The sequence below is a fragment of the Pelobates fuscus genome, chromosome 10 (assembly GCF_036172605.1).
Source record: "Pelobates fuscus isolate aPelFus1 chromosome 10, aPelFus1.pri, whole genome shotgun sequence".
NCBI classification, from domain to species: Eukaryota; Metazoa; Chordata; class Amphibia; order Anura; family Pelobatidae; genus Pelobates; species Pelobates fuscus.
In genome coordinates this window covers 107,374,017-107,399,995 of record NC_086326.1, presented here as the reverse complement: position 1 = coordinate 107,399,995, position 25,979 = coordinate 107,374,017, and the positions used below count along the sequence as shown (strand labels likewise).

The 25,979-nt window shown below is 43.2% G+C and overlaps 1 protein-coding gene across 1 annotated transcript in view; it reads right to left on the bottom strand.

The window, feature by feature from the left end:
• The window catches only part of CLP1 (cleavage factor polyribonucleotide kinase subunit 1), a 386,408-nt gene that overhangs the window by 22,317 nt on the left and 338,112 nt on the right, over positions 1-25,979 (bottom strand). The gene's annotated exons all lie outside the window — the stretch shown is intronic.

Below are 25,979 nucleotides of genomic sequence, written 5' to 3'. Positions count from 1 at the left end.
TTTGGTTACTTTGTGCACTAGGGAGTGGCCTACTTTGGTTGCGGCATGGCCGCCACGTGGCAGTTTGGATCTAACTCTGGTACAGCGCTTACACGTGGCTGTATCAGGTAGGCCTGAACTTTACGGCCAGTTTCCTTATATTGACTGTTGGAGACAGGCCGTAAATGACTCGCCAAAATGGCTCCAGACATGCCACGAGGAGCAGTGTCGCCTCATGGTAGCTAGGACTTGTTCGTCCACTAGGACTGGTGTTAGGCCCATTTTGGACACGCCCCCTGAGTCCGAGATCCCTTTGCCGCCCCCTTATTTTCCGTTAAGAAGAAGTGACGCAAACGCAGGAAGCCCTGCACCCCTCCCCTCATTACCCCCATCCACTTCCGCTTCCTCCTCCAGTACAGGATCCACCCCCCCCTCGTACTAAATCTCCCCTTCCGGAACCAGAACCCACCCCCATTAGAAACGAATATCCTGATTTGGCGCCACTTCAGACTTCCGGTCAAGCTTCATCTAGCTCGGCTCGAAGTGTTTTATTTACGACCTTTTCCCAAAACCAACCTCCCACATCCCCATACCCTACCTCTCCCCGACCGGAACCCATGACTGACGCCTCTCTACGTAGCCCCATCCAAACCCGACAGTTAACTGGTGCCCAACAATTAAAGCACTATCAGATGCCTCTTCGCCTAAATCCCGGGTCAGCTTATATCGATGCCGCAGGTCAAATGGCACACGCTGACCCAGTCTTCGTATATGTCCCATTTACCACAACCGACCTTTTAAACTGGAAGACCCATAATTCCTCGTATACTGAGAAACCACAAGCCATGACTGATCTGTTCACCTCAATAGTACAGACGCATAATCCGACATGGGCTGATTGCCAGCAGTTATTAATGACTTTATTTAATAATGAGGAAAGAACGAGAATAAATCAAGCAGCCATTAAAGCATTAGAGGATAGAGCCCGTGCTTTGAACCAAGCTAATCCAGCAGCATGGGCCGCAACACACTATCCCAATACCGATCCCGATTGGAACGTAAATGGTGCTGACATGGTTCAACTCAGAGCCTATAGAGACGCTATAATTGCTGGCATGAAAGCAGGAGGAAAGAAAGCCATTAACATGTCGAAGACAGTTGAGGTGATCCAGAAAAGCGATGAAGCGCCCAGTGTCTTTTATGACCGATTATTGGAGGCATACCGCTTGTATACCCCCTTTAATCCGGAAGACGCAGACAATTCCCGAATGGTTAACTCCGCCTTTGTCAGCCAAGCATACGGAGATATTAAGCGCAAGCTACAAAAGTTAGAAGGGTTTGCAGGTATGTCAATCACCCAACTAATGGAGGTAGCAAATAAGGTCTATATGAACAGGGATACAGAAAATAAGAAAGAGGAAGAGCGCAAGATGCGTAAAAAGGCTGATATGCTAGCGGTAGCGATCGCAGGCGTAGATAGACGGGGCCCAGATAGAGGCGATAGTAAGTGGAATGAGGAACCTCTAAGTAGGAATCAGTGCGCTTACTGTAGGGAAGAAGGGCATTGGAGAAATGAGTGTCCGCGAAGAGAACAGTCTGAGAGAGACAGACCTAGGTCAGGTTACGGAAACTTTAGAGGCAGAGCGAGAGGTAGAGGAGGCCCCGGAGGGAGTAATGGTTATAGAGGGAGTAATGGGAACAGAGGAAGTGTTAGGGAAGATAGATATATTCCAGCAGCGCAGAGGTCCCGCGATAGAGAAGGTAGGGACTTTGTAGGATTGGCTGACACGGTCATGGAGGACTATTGATACCGACCGGGCTCCATCCCCCTTGGTCGAGCGGAGCCTATGGTCGATGTATCAATAGGGGGGAAAAGGAGTGCGTTCATGATCGACACTGGTGCTGAACATTCAGTGGTGACTAATCTAGTTGCTCCTCCATCTGGAAGGACTATTACTGTGATAGGAGCAACTGGAAGAAGTGCTGAAAAACCGGTTCTTAAAAGTCGACTCTGTACATTGGGAGGCCACGTAGTGAAACACCAATTCCTTTATATATGCACATAGATAGGGGAAAATCTGCTAAATATGAGTAGAATAAAAAAACATAGCGTTTAACTGTGTAGGGATTGGCACTGTTTTATAGTTACAATTGGTCACTCACAGATTTGCAGAATTTTAAAAGCCTTGAGTGGTATCTTTCAGTGTCCAGTATGCTGTCCCTCCTCACAGGTTCCTCACAGAGCAGAATGTATGTATCCCAAAAGAAAAAGATATATACACAAATGTAGTACACTTCCAGAGTTGGATAAAAAAGTATTTAATGACTTACATATCAGTATAAAATAAACGGCTTGTCACCATGCACGTCCTACGCGTTTCGTCCTGGATATGGACTTCCTCAGGGACTTAGTGCAGTAAAGTGCAGAAGTAAAGATAGCAGCATAAAACATATCCCCCCTCCCAGTCCTTATATACATCCCCAATTAGTCCGAAATGTTCGTCAGCTGGTTTTCAATTTTCGCGGCATGGATCCTGGTGGCGTCATCGCGTGTGCCGCGGTGTTTTTCCTAGTGACGTCATCACGTTCGGCGTGTGCGTTCCATCCTGCGTTTCACAGATCCGGAAGTGGGTCGCGGCCATTATAAATCTCTCGTTCTTAGTGCATAGACTCAGAACATTTATATGTGAATAAAGGAGACCGGGATGGGGAGAAAAGGAGAACAATTAAAAGAACTCTGGGTGGTACTACTCTAAATAGAAAAAGCCAAGATATATATTTTTCTACTGTGGTTCCACAGTTTGTAAATACATCTCGCTATATAGATAAAATGTACAAAATGTAATGGAAGAAAATAAAGATTCATGTACATACATAAATTGACCGTTCTGCATATGTGTATATATAATTCTTAAGTTTCCATACTATTTAAAATCTTATATAATGCCAAAGTTACCCATTCTTTAGTATACATTCGTTGTACAGTACAATACATTGGTCATACAGTGTTTGTTACCTATACATATTATTGTGATTAGTGGGACCCATTCATATCACACTTCTGTCTCTTTCTACTCAAAGGTTCATAGAGTTAATTTGTCTTTGAAATGAATGAAGTCTTAGATATGAAAAAAAGTGGGGGAACCCCCAAGATATATATATATGGTGAAAAATATAATAATATAATATGCATATAAATAGAAACAAAACGGAAATTGAAAAAATGGAAATAAATATGAAATAGAAATGATAAATAAATATATATAAATCATAAAGATAAAAATAAGAATAAAAATAAATAAAAATAAAAATAAAAATAAAAATAAAAATAAATAAAAATAAAAATAAAAATAAAAATAAAATTAAAATTAAAATTAAAATAAAAATAAAATAAAATAAAATAAAATAAAAATAAAAATAAAAATAAATATAAAAATAAAAATAAAAATAAAAATAAAAATAAAAATAAAAATAAAAATAAAAATAATTTATTTTTATTTTTTTTATTTTTTTTATTTTTTATTTTTATTTTTTTTATTTTTTATTTTTATTTTTATTTTTATTTTTATTTTTATTTTTATTTTTATTTTTATATTTATATTTATTTTTATTTTCATTTTTATTTTTATTTTTATTTTTATTTTTATTTTTATTTTTATATTTATTTTTATTTTTATTTTTATTTTATTTTATTTTATTTTTATTTTAATTTTATTTCTATTTTTATTTTTATTTTTATTTTTATTTTTATTTATTTTTATTCTTATTTTTATCTTTATGATTTATATATATTTATTTATCATTTCTATTTCATATTTATTTCCATTTTTTCAATTTCCGTTTTGTTTCTATTTATATGCATATTATATTATTATATTTTTCACCATATATATATATCTTGGGGGTTCCCCCACTTTTTTTCATATCTAAGACTTCATTCATTTCAAAGACAAATTAACTCTATGAACCTTTGAGTAGAAAGAGACAGAAGTGTGATATGAATGGGTCCCACTAATCACAATAATATGTATAGGTAACAAACACTGTATGACCAATGTATTGTACTGTACAACGAATGTATACTAAAGAATGGGTAACTTTGGCATTATATAAGATTTTAAATAGTATGGAAACTTAAGAATTATATATACACATATGCAGAACGGTCAATTTATGTATGTACATGAATCTTTATTTTCTTCCATTACATTTTGTACATTTTATCTATATAGCGAGATGTATTTACAAACTGTGGAACCACAGTAGAAAAATATATATCTTGGCTTTTTCTATTTAGAGTAGTACCACCCAGAGTTCTTTTAATTGTTCTCCTTTCCTCCCCATCCCGGTCTCCTTTATTCACATATAAATGTTCTGAGTCTATGCACTAAGAACGAGAGATTTATAATGGCCGCGACCCACTTCCGGATCTGTGAAACGCAGGATGGAACGCACACGCCGAACGTGATGACGTCACTAGGAAAAACACCGCGGCACACGCGATGACGCCACCAGGATCCATGCCGCGAAAATTGAAAACCAGCTGACGAACATTTCGGACTAATTGGGGATGTATATAAGGACTGGGAGGGGGGATATGTTTTATGCTGCTATCTTTACTTCTGCACTTTACTGCACTAAGTCCCTGAGGAAGTCCATATCCAGGACGAAACGCGTAGGACGTGCATGGTGACAAGCCGTTTATTTTATACTGATATGTAAGTCATTAAATACTTTTTTATCCAACTCTGGAAGTGTACTACATTTGTGTATATATCTTTTTCTTTTGGGATACATACATTCTGCTCTGTGAGGAACCTGTGAGGAGGGACAGCATACTGGACACTGAAAGATACCACTCAAGGCTTTTAAAATTCTGCAAATCTGTGAGTGACCAATTGTAACTATAAAACAGTGCCAATCCCTACACAGTTAAACGCTATGTTTTTTTATTCTACTCATATTTAGCAGATTTTCCCCTATCTATGTGCATATATCTATTGAAGACAAGAGGAAGTCTTCGGGGAGTTATCGGGATACTTCACCTGAAACATTAAGGGAAGTCCTGGTTTGCTTTGTATCATATTATATTATCTTTTATTCACTGGGTTGTGTTCGCATACATTGTTGTTCTTTGTTTGCAATTCCTTTATATGCCTGAATGTCCAGTCCAATTGCTGGGACGTGATATGCTATCAAAATTACAAGCGCAGATTACGTTCCTACCAAATGGAACAACATCCTTAAAGTTTAATGGACCTTCAGGTATTATGACTTTATCCGTACCAAAGGAAGAAGAGTGGCGACTTTATACAGTGTTGACTAGCCAAAACCCTAGGAGTGATGAGACATTATTCAACATACCAGGAGTTTGGGCAGAGAACAACCCACCAGGACTGGCCCGCAATATTCCACCCATAAAAATTGAACTAAAACTTGGGGTTTATCCAGTAAGCCTACGACAATACCACATCCCACAGAAGGCTAAGAAGAACATTCAATCCTATCTGGATAAATTCATACGGTATGGTATCCTAAAATTCTGTACTTCCCCCTGGAACACCCCATTGCTGCCTGTTCAGAAGCCCGGTACAGATGAGTATCGACCTGTGCAGGACTTAAGAGCAGTCAATGATGCGGTTGTTAGCATACATCCAGTTGTACCCAATCCATATAACCTGCTTGCTTTAATTCCGGGCGGGGCTACTTACTTCACAGTCTTAGATCTCAAAGATGCCTTCTTTTGCCTCCGAATTACCGCAGAAAGTCAATGTATTTTCGCTTTCCAATGGGAGAATGCTGTAACGGGCTCAAAACGCCAAATGACTTGGACAAGACTGCCCCAAGGGTTTAAAAATTCACCTACCCTATTTGGTTCAGCCCTAAGTCAAGATCTATTGGATTTCGAGTCCATCCCAGGAGAGTGTGTATTGTTACAGTATGTAGATGACTTGTTGATAGCAGCAGTTACCAAAGAAAAATGTCAGCAAGCAACGCACGATCTACTACACATTCTCTGGAAGGCAGGATACAAGGTGTCTAGAAAGAAGGCTCAGTTGTGTTTGCCAACTGTCAAGTATCTGGGATTCCATATCTCTGAAGGTCAAAGGATTATGGGGCCAGAGAGAAAAGAAGCTGTCTGCCAAATACCAATACCCAAGAATAGAAGACAAGTGCGAGAATTCTTGGGGGCAGCAGGCTTCTGTAGGATATGGATTCCCAGCTATGCGATACTAGCAAAACCTCTGTACGCAGCCATCAAAGGTACAGAGCACGACCCCTTCTTATGGACCCAAGAACAGCAAACGGCATTTGAAGATGTGAAGAAGGCTTTGATGAGTGCCCCAGCATTAGGTCTACCTGATCACACACGACCATTCTACTTATACGTACATGAGCAAAGAAGAATGGCTGTGGGAGTATTGACACAGTACTTGGGATCATGGCAAAGACCTGTTGCCTACATGTCTAAGCAATTGGATGCAGTGGCCAGCGGACTTCCACCTTGTCTAAGAGCCGTAGCTGCAGCCGCCCTGCTAGTAGCTGAAGCCGATAAACTCACTCTGGGTCAAGAACTTTATGTACGAGTTCCACATGCAGTACAGACGTTGTTGGATTACAAAGGAAATCATTGGTTTAGTAATAGCCGTATGACCAAGTATCAAGCAATGTTGTGCGAAAACCCAAGAGTGCATTTAGAGACTGTAAACACTTTAAATCCGGCTACCCTTTTGCCACAACCTACTGAAAGTCAACATGATTGTTTGGAAGTAATGGATGAAGTATTCTCAAGTAGACCAGATCTTCGTGATTTTCCCATCCAGAACCCCGATGTTCAATATTACACCGACGGCAGTAGTTATGTGAAAGAAGGGATCCGCTATGCAGGATATGCAGTAACAACAATAGACAAGGTGATAGAAGCTCGGCCACTGGCAAAAGGAACATCAGCACAAAAGGCAGAATTAATAGCACTAACACGAGCGTTACAATTGGCTGAAGGTTTAAGAGTAAATATCTATACGGACTCTAAGTATGCGTTTTTAACCACTCATGCCCACGGAGCTTTGTATAAAGAAAGAGGACTACTGAATTCAGAAGGCAAAGAAATCAAGTACGCAGCTGAAATCCTACAACTATTGGAAGCAGTGTGGGAGCCGAAAGAAGTCGGTATTATTCACTGTCGAGCGCATCTGAGAGGAGATGGTGATGTAACCAAGGGAAATCGGATGGCAGATAGTGCAGCTAAGCGTGCTGCCGAATCAGGAAGACAGGAGTATGTGGGGCATATAGCTGCTCTAATACCAACCCCACTGTCTCAATGGACTCCAGTTTATACAGCTCAAGAAGAGGAGTGGTTAAAGACTGAACCGGGAAAGTATTTGGAGAACAAGTGGTATCAGCTAGAAGATGGAAGAATAGTTATACCAGCATCACTAGCAGTAGAAATTGTCCAGAACTATCATAACGGGACACATTCTGGGAGAGACAGTACAGAAGAATCTCTCAGGAAACATTTCTACATACCAAGACTGTCCAACTTGACTCAGGCCATTGTACGTAGATGTGTAACGTGTGCTAAAAATAATGCAAGACAAGGACCAGTAAAGCCACCAGGAGTCCAGTTTATGGGGGGACTCCCCATGTCCGATCTACAAATAGACTTTACAGTGATGCCTAAATCGGGTGGACATCGTTACCTGCTGGTAATTGTGTGCACCTATTCAGGCTGGGTAGAAGCATGTCCTACTCGTACAGAGAAAGCAGGAAAAGTTGTGAGATTCCTGTTACGAGAAATAATACCCCGATACGGACTACCCTGCTCTATAGGATCGGACAATGGTCCAGCTTTTGTTCACCAGTGCCTACAACAACTGACTCATACGCTTGGTATAAAGTGGAGGCTTCATACTGCATATCGACCCCAGAGTTCTGGTAAGGTAGAGAGAATGAATAGAACTATTAAGAACCAGTTGGCTAAAATGTGTCAGGAAACCCAACTTAAGTGGAACGTTCTCTTACCCATAGCTCTATTGCGAATCCGCAGTACCCCTACCAGAAGGATGGGCCTCTCTCCTTTTGAAATTATGTATGGGCGACCACCTCCCGTACTTGGTAACTTAAGGGGGGATTTGAGTCAGTTGGGAGAAGGAATTACCCGGCAGCAGGTTGTAGAGTTGGGTAAGACTATGGAGGAGGTACAGAAATGGGTACAAGATAGATTACCTGTGAATATTTATCCCCCTGTTCATAGTTATCATCCAGGAGACCAAGTGTGGATTAAAGAGTGGAATAATGTACCGTTAGGGCCCAAGTGGAGAGGTCCTTATGTTGTTCTTTTGTCTACCCCTACAGCGATAAAAGTAGCAGAAGTGACTCCGTGGATACATCACTCCAGGGTTAAACCAGCAGCAGTCGATTCTTGGCAAGTTACAGCAGATCCAGAGAATCCCTGCAAGATCCGGTTGAAACGCACTACTCAGTCGGAGTAACGAGGAATTATTGTGGATTACAAATTTTATTGTTACAGGTGTGAGTGAGAAGGCCATAATAAAGCCTGTCCGCTTACCATCACATAGTGTATAAGCCAGGAAAGTCTCGAAGAGACACCTGTGAAGACGAGCAGAACTCCATTCCCTGCAGCCCTCACATCCTGGAAGCTGAGGTTCCATCGCACGGACGAAGACTGAGGATGACGGCGAAAGATGTGCTTTTGATTGTGTTTATTTACATGTGTTTTTATATTCAGGAAGGTAGAGGTACCGACACTCCTAGCTGTGAGGTATGCATTAAGACTACGAGAACAGGTAACCATATTTCCCAAACCCGAATTTGGCATTCACAATACGAGTGTAAAGGAGAGGTATCAAGATGTAGATACCTAAATATAGACTATAGTGTGTGCCATTTAGGAGTAGGAGAACCTAAGTGCTTCAGTCCGGAGTATCAACCTCGTACAATTTGGTTGACTCTCAGGAATGGAGATCCTCAGGGGACCCTAATTAATAAGACGGTGTTAGAATCCGTATATTCTTCGGGTGTTCTGCTATTTGATGCATGTAAGGCGATATCAAGTGGTAGAAAGCCGTGGAATGTATGTGGGGATCTTAGATGGGAGAGGACGTATGGATCTAACGATAAATATATTTGTCCCAGTAGTAAAAATAAATATGTGAGTCCTAGATGCCCAAATAAAGACTATAACTTTTGCCCATATTGGTCTTGTGTGGGGTGGGCGACTTGGGGACAGACAGTAGATAAAGACATGATAGTGACTAAGTTGCCGACTAGCCCATATTGTAAGTCTATGGAATGCAACCCAGTCCATATACTTATAAATAACCCCGACAAGTTCCTAGATAAGTATGGAAATTTATTTGGGTTTCAGATATACGGGACGGGTTTAGATCCTGGGACATTATTGTTTATAGGAATAGAGACTGATACGGTATCCTCCCAGACTCATCAAGTATACCATTCCTTTTATGAAGAGATGAGTATAGATAATAAGATCCCCCATAGCGCTAAGAACCTGTTCATAGATTTAGCCGAAAGTATTGCCGGTAGTCTTAATGTTACCAACTGCTATGTGTGTGGAGGTACTAACATGGGAGACCAATGGCCTTGGGAAGCAAAGGAGGTAATGTCCGGTTCTGAGGCAGTTGACCAACTAATATCTGCACAAGCCGATTATCATTTGAGTGTTAGAGGTAAATCTGAGTGGAGATTAAAGACCTCCATCATAGGTTATGTTTGCATAGCAAGGAAAGGAATAATGTATAATACTTCTGTAGGAGAATTAACTTGTCTAGGGCAAAAAGCTTATGATGATGATACCAAAAATACAACTTGGTGGTCGGCTTCAAATGTCTCAGAACCATCTAACCCGTTTGCTAGATATGCCAATTTAAAGGATGTGTGGTTTGATTTATCCATCACATCTACCTGGAGAGCCCCAGCAAATTTGTACTGGATCTGTGGTAAGAAAGCCTATTCGGGAGGCGGAGCCTAACCTTCAATGGAGTAAGACGTGTGCTTCCCTAGCTCTCCTACCCCGGGCATACAATCAGCATCCATCAGCCTCCACAGAGGTGCATCTCACCCCCAAAACCGACTGAAAACCCACAACAACCCCACCACTACACAACCAGATGGGGGGAACTAAAAAAAGAAAAGAATCCACGCCGTCTGTGGCCACAATGTTCCGCGCCAAAGAAGACAAACCGCCATCTTGGGCCCAGAGTCAGGCTGACACGGGCTCAGACTCCGACGAGAGCGGCCGAGAAACCTCAGACACATCTCCACTTACCAAAGATGATCTCCGGAAAATGCTCCGAGAAACATCGGCCGACATCAAGGCCTACACTACCGCGGCGCTTGAAAAGCAAATATCAGGCCTCAAAGAGGACATGGAGGCCCTGGCCTCCCGCACGGGCGCCACGGAACGCCTCATAAAAGAGACCCAGACGCAAACAGCCTCCCAAGGCAAAACTATTGAAAATCTGACGGACAGGGTACACTTTCTGGAAGACGGCCTAGAAGATTTAAACAACAGATCCCGCAGGCAAAATATCCGCATACGGGGCCTACCAGAAACAGTCTTACCAGACGCAATACTGCCGACCGTTACTGCAGTATTCCACTCCCTATTACCGGATACCCCAGAGCAGGACATCTACATTGAGCGGGCACACCGGGCGCTAAGGCCACCGATGTTCAACACAAACATCCCCAGAGATATAATCGTGAAGCTCCTACACTTCCCGATAAAAGAAAAACTCATGAATGCAGCCAGAAGTCACCCACCACTATACCAAGGTCAACAGCTACACTTTTATCAAGATTTGGCACCCTCCACATTGCGGAAACGCCGAGAACTAAAACCCCTCACCACCGCACTGCTAGAAACCGGATGGCGCTACATGTGGGGGCACCCCTTTAGACTGACCGTAAAGAAAGGAGAACAAACCTTCACCCTCCATCAGGTCGCGGACATGCAAGACTTCGCAGCACATCTGGGAATCCCCCTGAGATATCCCCCGACGGACCCCATCCGCCCTACCCCTGGAGATAACAGCCGCAAAGACAGACCCCGCATTGCCGCGAACCGCATGCAAGCAAGGCGCAATCCGACACCGGCCTCACAGGACTCTACCCAAACGGACACTTGAACGGCTCCACAAGCAGCCGCCAGTACTACCCTGGCAGACCCAATCAAGGCGGACAGACCCACTCCGCGAACACGGTCCAAGGACACTGTTCCTCTGGTAGTATATTCTACGACAGGTTACACCCCAGTTAAATGTTTTTGATTGTTATTATGGTTTATCACAAATGTTGTAGTCAACCGCCAGACCTTGGCACCTTAGGGCTCTATGCCTGCTCCCCACAAGGCCCAAACCTGCTAGACCCAAACGTACAGTAAAACTCACGAGCGCAGGGGGCAAGGTATAAATCCCACAAACCCCACACCCTGACCGGGAAGAGAGGAGGCCTCCCAATCGCACTAACCACTCGCCCCGGGTCATAACAGGCCGCGAGGCTAAGACAAAGACTTCCCCGGTCTCCTTAAGCCCAATTTCATCAACCCGACCCCTGCGCAACCCAACTCAGCACCTCGAGTAACGAATCACATTAAGGCCACACACCGGTACCACCGGACGGTCTCTCCTCCCTACTCCCAGCACTTAAGGCAGAGGGCTGAGGGCCCCCCTAGTCCCCTTAAGCCCAACTCTAGCAGACCGACCCATACGCAACCCAACCCGGTACACTAAGAATCGAGGTACACCAAGACCGCAAACCGGACTCAATGGCCAGCTCCTCTCCCTCAGCCCCTGCCACCCTTCTCCCTTTATCTCCCTTTAGCAGTAGACGGGGTTTGGGGGGGGGGGGGGGGGAGGATGGGGGGGGGAAGGTACATACGATAGAGGCCCACAGAATTTGCAAGGCCTCCTAACCAGACCGAACCGATCTGACACGATCACAGAGCACCTAAGGGGAATCGTAGGTTCCCACACGTGGAAGCTACTCCACACACGTTATGTCTGTTATGTAAAACTTGTCTCACCCTGAAGCACTTCTTATGTATATATTTATGTTTGGAAAACGTACAACACTGTTTATATTATGCACAGTATACATAGGACTGTTTTGAGTTACTCTGCACATGGGGGCAATACCAGTCAGCTATATACAACACCCCACCGGATGACACACCACCCATTGTCCCTCAGACAACATGGCACCGCTCCGCCTATGTTTATACATCTAACCCCCTGAAATCAACAAGCATTCCACCAACCCCACAGGGACACTATATCCTGACTAACAGACAATTAGAGACATGCAACTAAGACTGCACACCCCGCCCCCACACACACCCCTGCCCCTCAGCAAAACCACACCAGACTCCCGAACCGCTGAGATGAGACCGCAAGCCTTGCCTGAGCAACCAAGACTACCCACTCCATGACAAGCAAACAATCACGTACCTTGCACCCACTGGAACCTGCAAGTACTCAGACCCATGCACTATAGCCACCACATCACCACACAAACAACAACCCCTACATCACCCTCCCAAAACACCGCGATAAGCACACGCAACCAAGGAACCAAACTCACACCAGACAGGGGACAGAACCACACACACCATAAACAAGAAAAACACCCTCACAGCCTCACTACCCACTAGACGAACATCAACCACCCACAACTCAATAACACACACACCGATCAGTTGAACCCCCGACATATCCACGCTCACGCAAAACAAGACAAAACACTGGAACATTAGACACCCACTCTTAAACCACCTTACTCGAGATGCATCATCGGAGACAATACAAAAAACCCGGGGACAGAGAGGGAGAGGCGAAGTACCGACCCACCTCCTACCTCAAAACCCCAACCAACCGTTCACCACCGGAACCACCCAACCACTAAGCCACTACAAGCACACCCGAACCCTCCATAGCACACAACCAACAAATACCCACCCGCGCAAACCCAACCGCCCACACGACGCCTGGCAACCCGATAGTAAGACCAGGACCCAACAAACCCCCTAGCCTCAGTCCCACCCGGGACACCCGACACCCACACACCCCCCCCCCCCATACCGCCACCCCTCACCAATTCCCCCCCCCGAACTCTCGCCCCCCCCAGTTTACCAAGGAGCACGCACACACCCATAACGCACACAACAGAAACCAAACAAAACACACAACAAACACAACGCAGCGACTCCCAGCATGCCAGCCACATTGACCTGCCTATCAATAAATTGCAAAGGGCTAAACAACCCGGCCAAACGTCACCAACTTATGAGATGGGCAAACAGATCTAAGGCGGACGTCCTCCTCCTCCAGGAGACGCACTACACCGAAGCCAAACAGTTCCCTCTCCTAAGCCGACATTACCGAATCAATCATTTCGCCAGCTCCCCTCACGACAAACATAACGGAGTAGCTATCGTCATACGAAAATCGTGCCCACTCGCCATCCAACGCACAATAGCAGACCCACAAGGCCGATACCTCACAGTCACAGGCAAAATAGGCACACACTCGTACGCCTTCACCTCCGTATATGCCCCAAATGTACCCTCTAGCACATTCTGGCAAACATTACAAGCGCACTTAGCCCTTTTTCCTTCCCACCACTCCATACTTGGAGGGGACTTCAACGCCACCCCATCACCCTCAGTAGACAGACACCGCACGCGCACGCACACCCAACACAAACAACCAACGGCCAAAGCCGACAAACTGCTCTCAGCATTCATCTCACGCACCCACCTACTAGACGCCTGGAGATCACAACACCCAACATCCCTGGACTACACCTTCTTTTCACACCCACACCACTCATACTCCCGTATCGATCTCTTCCTCATCTCCCCAGCATTAGCACCGCAAGTCCACACCACATCCATAGGTCCCATTACATGGTCTGACCACGCAGAAATAACGCTCACAATCAGATTGCCATGCACAGTCAGACCATGGTCTTGGAGACTAAATCCCCACCTGCTGCACAACCCACGAATCAGACAAGAGGTAGACAGAGCCCTCACAGAATACTTTCAACTAAACACAGACGCGGACACTTCGGAAGGGACACTTTGGGCAGCCCATAAGGCGGTAATCAGGGGAGTCCTAATAAACCAGGCGACGATCCACAAAAAACAACAGATTGCACACCTAGAAAGCGCACTTAAAACCCTCAGAACCCTCGAAGCAAAACACAAAATCGACCCAACGCAGGAGCTAACCGAACAAATTAAAAAATGCCAAACAGACATCAAAACACATATGGCAAAAGACTCCACAAAAGCCTTGCTATGGTCAAAGCAACTCTTTTATGATAAAGCCAACAAAGCCGACACCCTACTCGCACGAAAACTCAAACAGAGATCCGAAAACAAACAGATACACAAGATACGCACCCCAGACGGGTCAGTCACAGAAGCCCCAAACGAAATCGCCAGCGTCTTCCAAAAATACTACGAGGCTCTATACGACCACTCACCGGAAGCACGCCACAACCCAACACCTATCGAAACACTCACAGAACGCTACCTCAACCACGTAACACTACCCACCCTTAACGAAGAAACAGCACAATCGCTGGCCAACCCCATATTAACAGTTGAAATTGCACGGGCCATAAAAGCCCTGAAACCCAACAAGAGCCCGGGCCCGGACGGATTTACCGGGCTCTACTACAAAACGTACGCTCCCACCCTAATCCCACACCTATGCAACCTGTACAATGCTATATTAAACGGCGACCCCCTACCAAAAGACATGCTACAAGCCAACATCTGCCTCCTCCCAAAACCCAACAAATCTCATTTAGAACCAGGACACTACCGACCGATCTCCCTCCTCAACGTTGACATAAAACTGTTTACCAAAATCCTCGCCGACCGACTGAACCCCCTCATACCCAAACTAATACATCCAGACCAAGTAGGCTTCATACCGGCACGACAGGCCAGCGACAACACGCGACGGACGTACGACCTCATATGGACGGCACAGACTAGACACATACCAACCCTCTTTCTATCACTAGACGCAGAAAAAGCCTTCGACAGACTGTTATGGCCCTTCCTATTCGCTACCCTACTCAAATTCGGATTCCCACAAACATTTATAACCGCCCTACAAGTATTATACACCACCCCGCAAGCCCATCTCCTACTACCATTAACACACCCCCCTTCCTTCACAATATATAACGGCACACGCCAGGGATGCCCCCTATCCCCACTCCTCTTCGCGCTCTCCCTAGAACCACTCCTGCAATCACTCAGATCAGACGAAAGCATACAAGGACTGAAAATCCGCGAGGAAGAATATAAAACGGCTGCATATGCAGATGACCTACTCATTACAATAACAGAACCAATAACATCCCTCCCACCACTTCTTCAAGCCCTAGAGACCTACGCTAAAGTATCTGGATACAAACTAAACATTGACAAGACCGAAGTCCTGGCCATCCATTTAGACACCCCCACTAAAACAGCCATACGCCTAACCTGCCCCTTTGACTTCACACCCACACACATCAAATACCTAGGTATTGCCATACCAACGGACCTCTCACGCAGCTACGAACTAAACTACACCCCCACGATCCAAAAAATCAAACAAGACATAGACAAATGGCAAAACATGCCGATATCATGGCTGGGCAGGCTAACATCGATTAAGATGAACGTCCTACCAAGACTTTTATACTTATTCCAAACCCTACCAATCCCAATCAATCACGCAGATTTTAAACAACTACAAACTACCATCGATAAATTCATCTGGGCCAACAGACGTACCAGGATTAAAAGACAGACCCTATACGTCCCCAACAAAGCAGGGGGTCTAGGCCTCCCACATCTCATCCATTATTATCAGGCAGCCCAGCTAACACAAGCACAACACTGGCACGCCCCCAGCGGCACCAAGCGATGGGTAGACCTAGAGCACGATATCTTTGGTAGAGACTTCCCCTCACTGTATATTTGGCTCCCCAGAACAGCCAGACCCCACCTACCCCAAACATCACCTGCAATCCTCAACACAATCAAAATATGGGACAAAGTAACCCCAAAAAGCGGCTTGACTTCGCAACCCTCACCACTGACACCGATACTTCGCAACACACATTTCCCACCCGGCATGACACCAAAAGACTTCGCCCGCTTCGAAGAAAACGACCTCACACGACTACACCACTTCTACAGAAACCGACAACCGATACCATTCGCAGACCTTCCACAAACCACACCATTCCGCACCTTTGACATGTTCCGCCACCTACAACTCAGAAGCTTCCTAGAAACACCAACAATTACACAGGCCGGCACAAAACCACTCACGCCCTTTGAGAAACACTGCCTACAAAACCCAACGCATAAAGGACAAATCTCCCAGCTATACACCCACATAATCCAAAACGTTAAGGACGGCGCACTCACATACGTGTCGGCTTGGGAGAGGGATATAGGGCAGGCCGAGGACCCATCAGACTGGGCAAACATATGGGAGGCCACAGCCTCCATATCCATATGTGTAAATCACAAGGAACAAGCGTACAAGACGTTATTAAGATGGTACGTCACCCCTTTAAAACTGAAACAGATGGGCAGGTCAAGCACTGACCTATGCTGGAAAGGCTGCGGACACAGAGGCACATACATACACATGTGGTGGGAATGTGTCCATACCACACAAATATGGAACCAAATAGAAACAATGGTCTCACAGATCCTCCACACAGACATCCCACATGACCCATGGATATGGCTCCTATCCAAACCCATGGCCAACACACCAAGGTCCCACAACAAACTGATAGCCAAAATCGCACTCGCCACCAGAAGAGCCATCGCCGAAAAATGGGGCAGCCCAGACACACCCACACTGGACACAGTGAAGAGAAAAATAAAGGACACAATTAAAATGGACGAATTGTCCGCACTGATCCACGACACAACTAAAAATTTCAAAAAAATATGGGACCCGTGGTTCTATGCATTCCCATTAACGACCTAGCCAACAACCAACACTAACATAACACAACACCTCACAAACCCAATACCAACACACACCCTAAGACCAGAACCCTATCCCTCCCATCCCCTTCCCTGAACCTGGAGACCATCCACACCCCCCCCCATACCCCCCCCACACTCCCCCACAATCCAAGCAGCTGCACGGACCGAAACCAGATGCCAACCCAAGGATAAAGGACCCACATACCTAGGAGACAGCTCCACATTGGACACCTAGGGCACACACGAACACCTACCAATGCTCAACTGAACACCGACACACCAAAGATTCGCACCCCACACCACACTACACACAACACCAGAAAGTCACCCAACCTGCACTCAAACCGACACCCTACGACAGCCAACGAACTACTTAAAGCACGAAGAACATCTGACATGGACCAGAACGACGCGAATAATTACCCACACCGACCCCCCCCCTCACACGAGGGGAGCCCGAACCCCAACGAACCGATCCGACCACCTCTGTAAGCAAACACGAGGGGCACAACAAAACCTCCAAGAAACCATACCATAAACTGAACCCCTCAGTCTCAAATACGCTACCCAGACCACTAGAACAAGTCACACTACAAGAGACTTGAACATTCACTAGGACAAAATAGCCGACAACGAACAAAACAGAGCTACTGTCCATATGTATAAACCAACGAAATGCCTATATGTAAACAAACTGTATAGCATGTACTTTTCCCTAACCAACTTCTAACCCCCCCGTTCCCATTCTGTACCCTTGCAACCCTATCAAAATACACAAAGCTGATAAGAATGTACACCGAAATGATGTATTGATTTGCTCTGTTCGCAAACTGTTAAAAATACTCGTTTGTTATGTGCAATGTGTATTTTAAACCTTGAACCTCCCATTTTCTTTTCTGTACCCCCACCCCATAAAACAAAAAATCTTTCAAAATAAAGAATTTATAAAAAAAAAAAAGAAAGCCTATTCGGAGTTGCCACAGGACTGGGAAGGGGCATGTGTGTTGGGTATGCTCAAACCATCCTTCTTCTTGTTACCGATTGAAACAGGTGAGACTTTAGGTGTTAAAGTGTATGATGTGAATCATAGGAAGAAAAGGGGACCCCTAGAGATAGGTACCTGGGAAGATAATGAATGGCCTCCCCAGCGTATCATAGATTATTATGGGCCAGCCACGTGGGCAGAAGATGGTACCTTTGGTTATAGAACCCCTATTTATATGCTCAACCGCATTATAAGGTTACAGGCGGTGGTTGAGATTATCACCAATGAAACATCACAAGCACTCAATCTCCTAGTGAAACATAATACCAGGATGAGGACAGCAGTATACCAGAATAGATTAGCCTTGGATTACCTTTTGGCAGTAGAGGGAGGTGTATGTGGGAAGTTTAACCTAAGCAATTGCTGTCTTCAAATAGACGACGAAGGGCAAGCAATAGCTGAGCTTACTAGCCATATGGTTAAACTAGCGCATGTGCCTACTCAGGTATGGAAAGGGTATAATCCAAGTAGTTGGTTTGGTAGCTGGTATGAGTGGTTTGGAGGGCTTAAGGCAGTGGTAGGTGGAGTCCTATTGATCTTATTGTTGTGTCTACTCCTACCGTGTCTTATCCCCTTAGTAGTTAGGTCTGTGCAAAGCCTGATAGGAAGTATAGCAGAGAGGAAGGCTGCTGCACAGATAATGGCGATATATAAATATAGGGCTCTAGATCAGGGAGAACCAATGCAGGAAGATGAATGTTGAAGATTCACATCATAAGATAAGTCTGGTCTGGTTCAAGGTAACTTGCGGTGTAAGCAAAACTAAGGTTATGTGATGCCTCAAGTAATTGTAAAATATCAAGAGGCATCAAAGGGGGGAATGTGGTGGAATCTCGGTAAAAATAAATTTAGTAGGCCGAGATTACCACGTGGCATGTGTACGTGCATATGCTGACGTATCGATCAGTTGGTTGCACGAGGCAAGATACGATCAGTAGTGTACGGAGCATGTGCAAGAATACAGGATATAGTATTCCCCCTCCTCCATTGTGCTGGACAAGCCATGCGGTCAAACAGGAAGTTAATTCTTATTGTGTTGATTGGTTAAGAGAATGTGCGGGTGGAGCTTAATATGGGAGGAGTTATATGCCTATATAAGGAGCCTGCACTATTGTCCGGGGCTCAGAACTTGTGGTATTTTGGTGACGCTAGTCCCTCTGAGTCCCGATCGGTGATCCAATAAAGAATCTCTTCCTTCCTGAAGAAACCTGTGTCCATCTCTCTGTACTTGGCTTCCGTCAGTTTCTCCGGTATCACTTTCATTGCTGTTTTCAACTTTTTATTCTGCGATCAGTTATTTTATTTAAATTTCTTGGGTTGGAGTGTAGGTTGTTCTGTGAGATTCCCCCAACATGACGCTACTGTAAGGCAGAAACTTCCACTATTCTTGCAGGCTCAAAGAGGGACACATTTCACATTGCAGGCCGCGACACTGACAGCCTCTGATATTACTTTATATAGTTGTTTAGGTTGAAAAAAGATTAAAGTTCATCAAGTTCAACCTTTACCCCATAAGCAAGTCCTCCAGTGATGTTGCTCCGCCATCATGTGCAAGAAAGTGCTTAGGATGCTCTGCAGTGCCAGATGAAACTTTGGTACTCCCAAATTTACTTATTCCAGAAATACCTCCATTCATGGCTACAACTGGTATTTCAACAATTGAGGTTTGTGAGCTGTCAATTATTTTAAGCTTTTTATGTAAGACCCAGGAAGGAACTGTAAAGTAGATGTAGTATCCTTGAAAAAAAATTTGCCCAGGAAGGGCCTCACAGATCTCCCTCTGCAGGTAAAAAAAATGGTCCTGCCTCATAAGCTTTGCCCAGAATTGCTCATATGTAGCTTCCCACTTAGGTCAGTGTGTTGTGGATATTGGCCCTGGTCGCTCTTGTGCATCAACCATTTTCTGTAGCTCGGTCTCATGTTTGCAGAAGAGCATAGCAATAAGCATCTTCATGGGAACTAAATCGATCAAGTTCAGCAAGGTCCACGATAACCCCCACCAGTCGAGAGGGAGGGGGAACAAAGTAAAGAAAAAAAATCGGTGCTTTTCTGAAGCGGAGATCGTCAGATTCTCCTACCCAGGGATAAACAGCAGGCTGCAGTACGTGTTGGGCATCACAAATCACCTGATGAATCTGGTAAGGCTCGGTCCAAGAGCTGCCAGAGCATCCTGTGGTATAGGGTGAATGTAGCCTTGAAACGGCTGGATTCTTCATATTAGAGGCATACTATCCAAACTACAGCCTGTGTCCTACTTGCTTGGTAGCCAGGCCGGTCACCCATGTTTTTTTTTTTTTAATTCTGTACTATCCCCAATAGGAATTATAGTGTTTCTGGAAAGTTGGGCTACAGCCAAATCTACTTTGCGTGACAAATCTCAATATATATTTGATATGTAAGGAAGCTTCTCTGGGTCTCTACTTTTCCATTAGTTGTTTAAATTCTGGATAAAAATGAAAGAACTTAAGTCCTGTCTGATCCCTCACCACTAACAATAATCAGATACACTTCTTGACAAGCCTATGGAGTTCTGACTCGGGCAAGCATTAATTCCCTGGAAAAACACTTGGAGGAAAAACATCTATATGAATAGTAGCACTCCACAGAAGAAAGTTCAGAACCTGAAAACACACATTTTTCTATTTATGGGTGGCTGATAGAAAGGCACTAATGGAACTTTAGCGGACTGACCGAATGCATTCCTAATCTCAGAAAACGGTTTCCTTCAGGTTAGATTTAAACCAAGAAAATGTGGACACTTCCTCTTCTTTGGTTGATTTCACAGATTCTTTAGCACAGATGCCACAATGACACTTTTTATACCTATTTTGTAATTGAACGTCTGCAGTTAACGTGGCAGAGGAGTTTGGTCTAAGCAGTAGCTTTAGAATATTTTTTCCTGAGGTAACTGTGTGTTTTCCATGAATAAAACATGACTGTTAAAACATGGCACCCATCTTGGTCACTTGATCCAGAAAGCTTGTAGAACACATCACTACTGGCGTGTATTCCACAAACTAATGTGGAAGTAACATGGTGTGAGGATCATGTGCATGTAATGGCACTAGACTGTGCCAGGCAAATAGGAGGCAGTCTCAGCAAACTCTGTATCAGGACCTACCCATTCTGTTCCCCTATGGAACAGACAGGGGAAGAGATTGTGAGCTCTTGGGGTTTTGAGGCTTATATTCACAGAAGACCAAGAGCAAGCCTGAAGAATTGTATCCAGGTACTACCTGTCCAAACCAAAAGACGGAGCAGAAAGGCCAATTGCAGGTATAGATATAGAAAATGCAAGTACTGCTGTAGAAGAATAATAGGAAAAAAATGAAAGGGTGGGTGGAGTGGGGTATGGACACTGGAGGTTGCCTAAAGTGATGTACTGAGCCACAAAAAGGATGCAGTGAAGTTTTTTTCCTTTTTAGTTACGACTTTATTGACATTCCAAATTAGTATAACATATTAAAGCAACATTAATGCATGCTGAAATATATACGTTTACAAAACCAGTTAGATGACTGCAAATAACACATGTAAATAACTATCAAGTAGGCTAATAAGCATACCCCCAGACTAATAATACATCCCACAGTGTGACCTTAGCTACACACAAACTATCATCAGTTAGCATTGCCCAATCATTTGATACATCTACACATTATACAATGTTGTGAAGAATAAAGGGAAAGCACTGGAGCACTTGGGATTGGGGTCGAAAATGTGCAAGAAGTCTTTGGGTCTACAATTAAGGAGGGGGGGGGGGGGAAGGGGAGTGAAAGGTTTGCTTTTCAAACAATATCCTATTAGAGTAGGAAGCCTACAATGTGGTGAATAAACATAATGCACCCAATAATGCTTACATAACCTAAAATAAATTGATAAAATAGATGCCCTCTTCCCTAATTTTTAGTTACCCAGATGCTGCTGAAACATCCCACCATGATACATGTAAGATACTCCAGCACAGAGCTTACATACACACAATCACAATATAATAGCATATAAAATCATGGAAGCAGCCACACTTTGATCATTCATACTCATTCCAAGCAGGTATATATCCATCTATGTAGCAAATGCAAAAGCTCCTAAAATACACTGTATTACTGTCACAATTTACTCAGTTGCCTCCATACAGACACCATTTAGGCTGAACAGTCATGCGTCCCATCTCCTGGCAGTTGTTTCTGTAGTATTCTAGAATTGTTTGTGACATTAGGCAAGAGTTGCACAGCACTCCTTAAAAGTGCTATTTCACCAGCTCACACAAGGGCATGTTTAAATATGAACGCTGTGTGTATATAATTATTACAGCTATTTGATGCTCAAATCACATGATTAATATGGATTTCCTTGAAAGCCTCTTAATCCTATCCCAAACAAACAAAATCCATTTTATTTGACACCAACTGCGTCACACATTCTAGGGACCTTATATTCTTTAAACATTACAGCAATTATGTAATTATTTTAGAACTAATATCCAAGCCTAGTAATAAACCATCCATTGTTCCAAAAGGACATGAATCCTTTAATTTAGATTAATATTGGCAAACTGGCCACAGTAATAGGAAAGAACCGTAACAAACGTTTGTATGGTTCACAATTTGCTTCAGTAACCCCTTCAATTATATTATGTTGTACCATATATTGAATAGAATATGCCTCTAAACATTTGAACCAGCATACTAACATACTCTTAACGGAATGCCCGTTAGCTTTGGGGACAACACCACATTTTTCAGACAGAATTGCCATGGAGACATATTGAGGAGAAAATCATGATACTTTGCGTATCATTGCAATTCATGGGAACCTGTCATAAGTTAAACTACTTTGGGTCTTTTTAAAGAGCTTCAAATTCCATCAAAAGACACGCAATGATGAGGAATTAGGCAGAGCAGCTAAGACCTTCCACAGGAGATACCTCTGCTCTCTACCCATAGTATGCACTGTGGTTGCTATAGTAACTCGCTAGTTGGACGCGGGCTAGTGAGTATAGGGACGGAGTGATGTCACTCCATTCAGACACTGATATCCTGGCAACTAAGCCAGCCTATATGTGTTATGTAGGAGGATTGCCCTGTTTGGGGTAGTGTCCCCACGCAGTGAAAATCAGCAAAAAAAGAGACAGTGGTGGGGTAGCGAAGAGCCAGGTAAGTGGTGACAAGTTTCCCTTAAACTACCTAAGAAATCATGGGAATGGAAGATATTTCTGTATCAAAAGCCTTATGTCCTTTGCAAAATACAAAAAAAAAAAAAAAAAATTGAAACACACACTAAACATTTCTTTCTCATAGTGTCCTCCTTTAATAGTTATCTGGGAGTTTAGAACAAACTAGTTTTAAATGTATTAGAACATTATTTGCTATATGAAAAAATAAGGATCTACAGTCCAAAACAGAACAGCACCGAGTTAGCTGCAGATTGCAGGGAGTAATTAACGGGGCATTCTTAGCAACTTAAACACTACAGCTCTCTTAGAGGCCATTGGCTTAATATCAAGCTATTCTTAACTTGGGGCTCTTTCCAGCAGTGAGAGACCATCTCCCTCTTGGCTGCATTAATAATACAGAACTAAAACTTCAGCATTATCAATTTACTTCAACTTGGACAACCTTAATTGACATAGATAATGAAGAAATGTTGGTTTCGCATAATCAGTGTGGCGAAGATGAGAACAGTCTCTTGGCATAAGGAAGTCCCAAGGTTTTATAAAACCGTTTTAAAATGGTTTAATATTAAACCTGAATATGGAATCTGGGATTTCTTGAAACCTGAACACTACAGGTTGCTTAGACTATGGTTTTAAACTGATCTTTAACAGTAAGCTGCTCAAAAGACTTCCATGCAGATTAGAATCTGCAGATGATAACCAAGTGCATTAAAAGACTGGTCCCAATGTTCATCAAGTATCCAGCCTATTACATCAGGAACAAATCTCATTTTAATTCTCCACGGTCAACCAACCAGGTCTTCCTCTACAAATGCTGCATAGCTTACTTTTAAGTCATCCTATTAAATTGTATACTATCTAAGTTATAGATCTAACCCCTTAACAGGGTGCCAAAAACAACACAGCTCTACAAAAACAATGCTGCTCAAGACGTTTGACTGACAGTTTACCCCTTATGGTCTATGGTGACAATCAAAAAAACTTCAAGAAGAAGAGGCATAAAATGTTGATTGGCACTTTACCTCTACTATTGTGTAATCATATGGTTATTCTTTTATTCAACTGATACTGCTAATAAGCAAACTTTATGAAAATGATTTACTCTATTATGGGATAACTTGGGATGCAACCTGTAGATTAAACAAGCTTTCTCAAAGTAACTATTAATGGTTGAAGACATATACAAAAGCGTTATAAAACCATGATTTAAAATGATTTGTTTACCAGAGTTGTGCAAAAGCAAGGGTGGCACCGAGGGGATGGACATATAACTGCAGTGATTTCTGCAGGTTATTGCAGTTTTTAAAGAGGAATTAGCCATTTTTTTCTCAGTAGCTACCCTCAGTAGCATACCAAATCTTTTTTTTTTTTTTTAAACTGTGACCGAACTGTTTAACTCCTGAAAGTAAACTAGCGCCCAAACTTCCTTGCACCGTATTGCCAAGAGTGGTCTTTTAAATAACTGTTCATCTATCTGGCAAGATGGTGTGTACCCTTACAGCAACAGCAATTGTGATTATGAAAATATGCAGCTTTCTAAAACTACTGTGCACAGCAATCTGAATCATCCACTACGAAATCCTACAAAAGTCTGAAATTAATGCATTAGAACAGAAAGCCTGAGGCTATAGATATGTTATTTATATAAGTATTCAGGTGCAAACACATTACTTAATCCAATGTAATATTAATTGGAAACAGACAAATGTGTGAGTGTTTTATGTAGTTATATTTGGATGTGCCTTTTCACCAACTTCTACGAACAAGATAGCTACGTTAATACACAGATAAGAGTGGGATACAAATTCATTTCTTATCCCCAAACATGCACTAATCTGATTACATATGAAAATTGCTGTTCTACCTAAATAAACCAATTATTCTGCATTTTAAAATAAATGTATACTTTTATTTCTTCCTCCGCAACATTTTTACTTTTTTAACTGCAATTTTGCTAACTGACAATGTACTTATTGAGCTAATAATGGGCTTCCACACCTGTTATATGATTACAAGCTAAAACGAATAATACCTGATAAACAGGGAAAAACTAGTGCAAGTTTTTGGTATTCAAAAGTAGCAAGGATTAGGTTCCCATTTCTGTATTTGATCCAAATGGTCTATTCAGAACAAACCAATATTCTATGTACAGCGCTGTACACAATATATTGGTTGTCATTGTAATACTAGATGTAAAAGCTCCTAATTTGTACATAGTTGATTTTATTTATGTTTTTAATCCTTTCTGTGCGGACTATTCTGTTTTACTACATTTAGAGAAGGAAGAACAGCACCTTTTGTCCAAGTTAATTACTATACTACATAATGTAGCGGATTCAAATCTAAAATGGCAAAAATAAGGCTAAAATAGCTAAGCAGTGACTACAATGGCATTAAAACATTTCTCCATATTAGCTACCTTTTCCTATATTTTGGCATCCGGATTTCAATTCACTACAGTTTTGAGTTTAGTGAATAACCTTGTGTGTGTATACCAGAAAAAAAAAAAAAAAAAAAAACATTGGGCAAATACACTATGTGCCAGCAGAGTACACAAAGCATTGCAGCATTTCTATGAGTAAGGACCTTTGGGTCTGAAACGCGTTAGGCTTTAGCTACCCAAGAGGTGCAATTCCTCATGCCAATGTTGTTCATACTAATTAAGCTGCAATTATTTGTGTACTCTACTGGAGAGCATGGTGTTTATGTGGTAA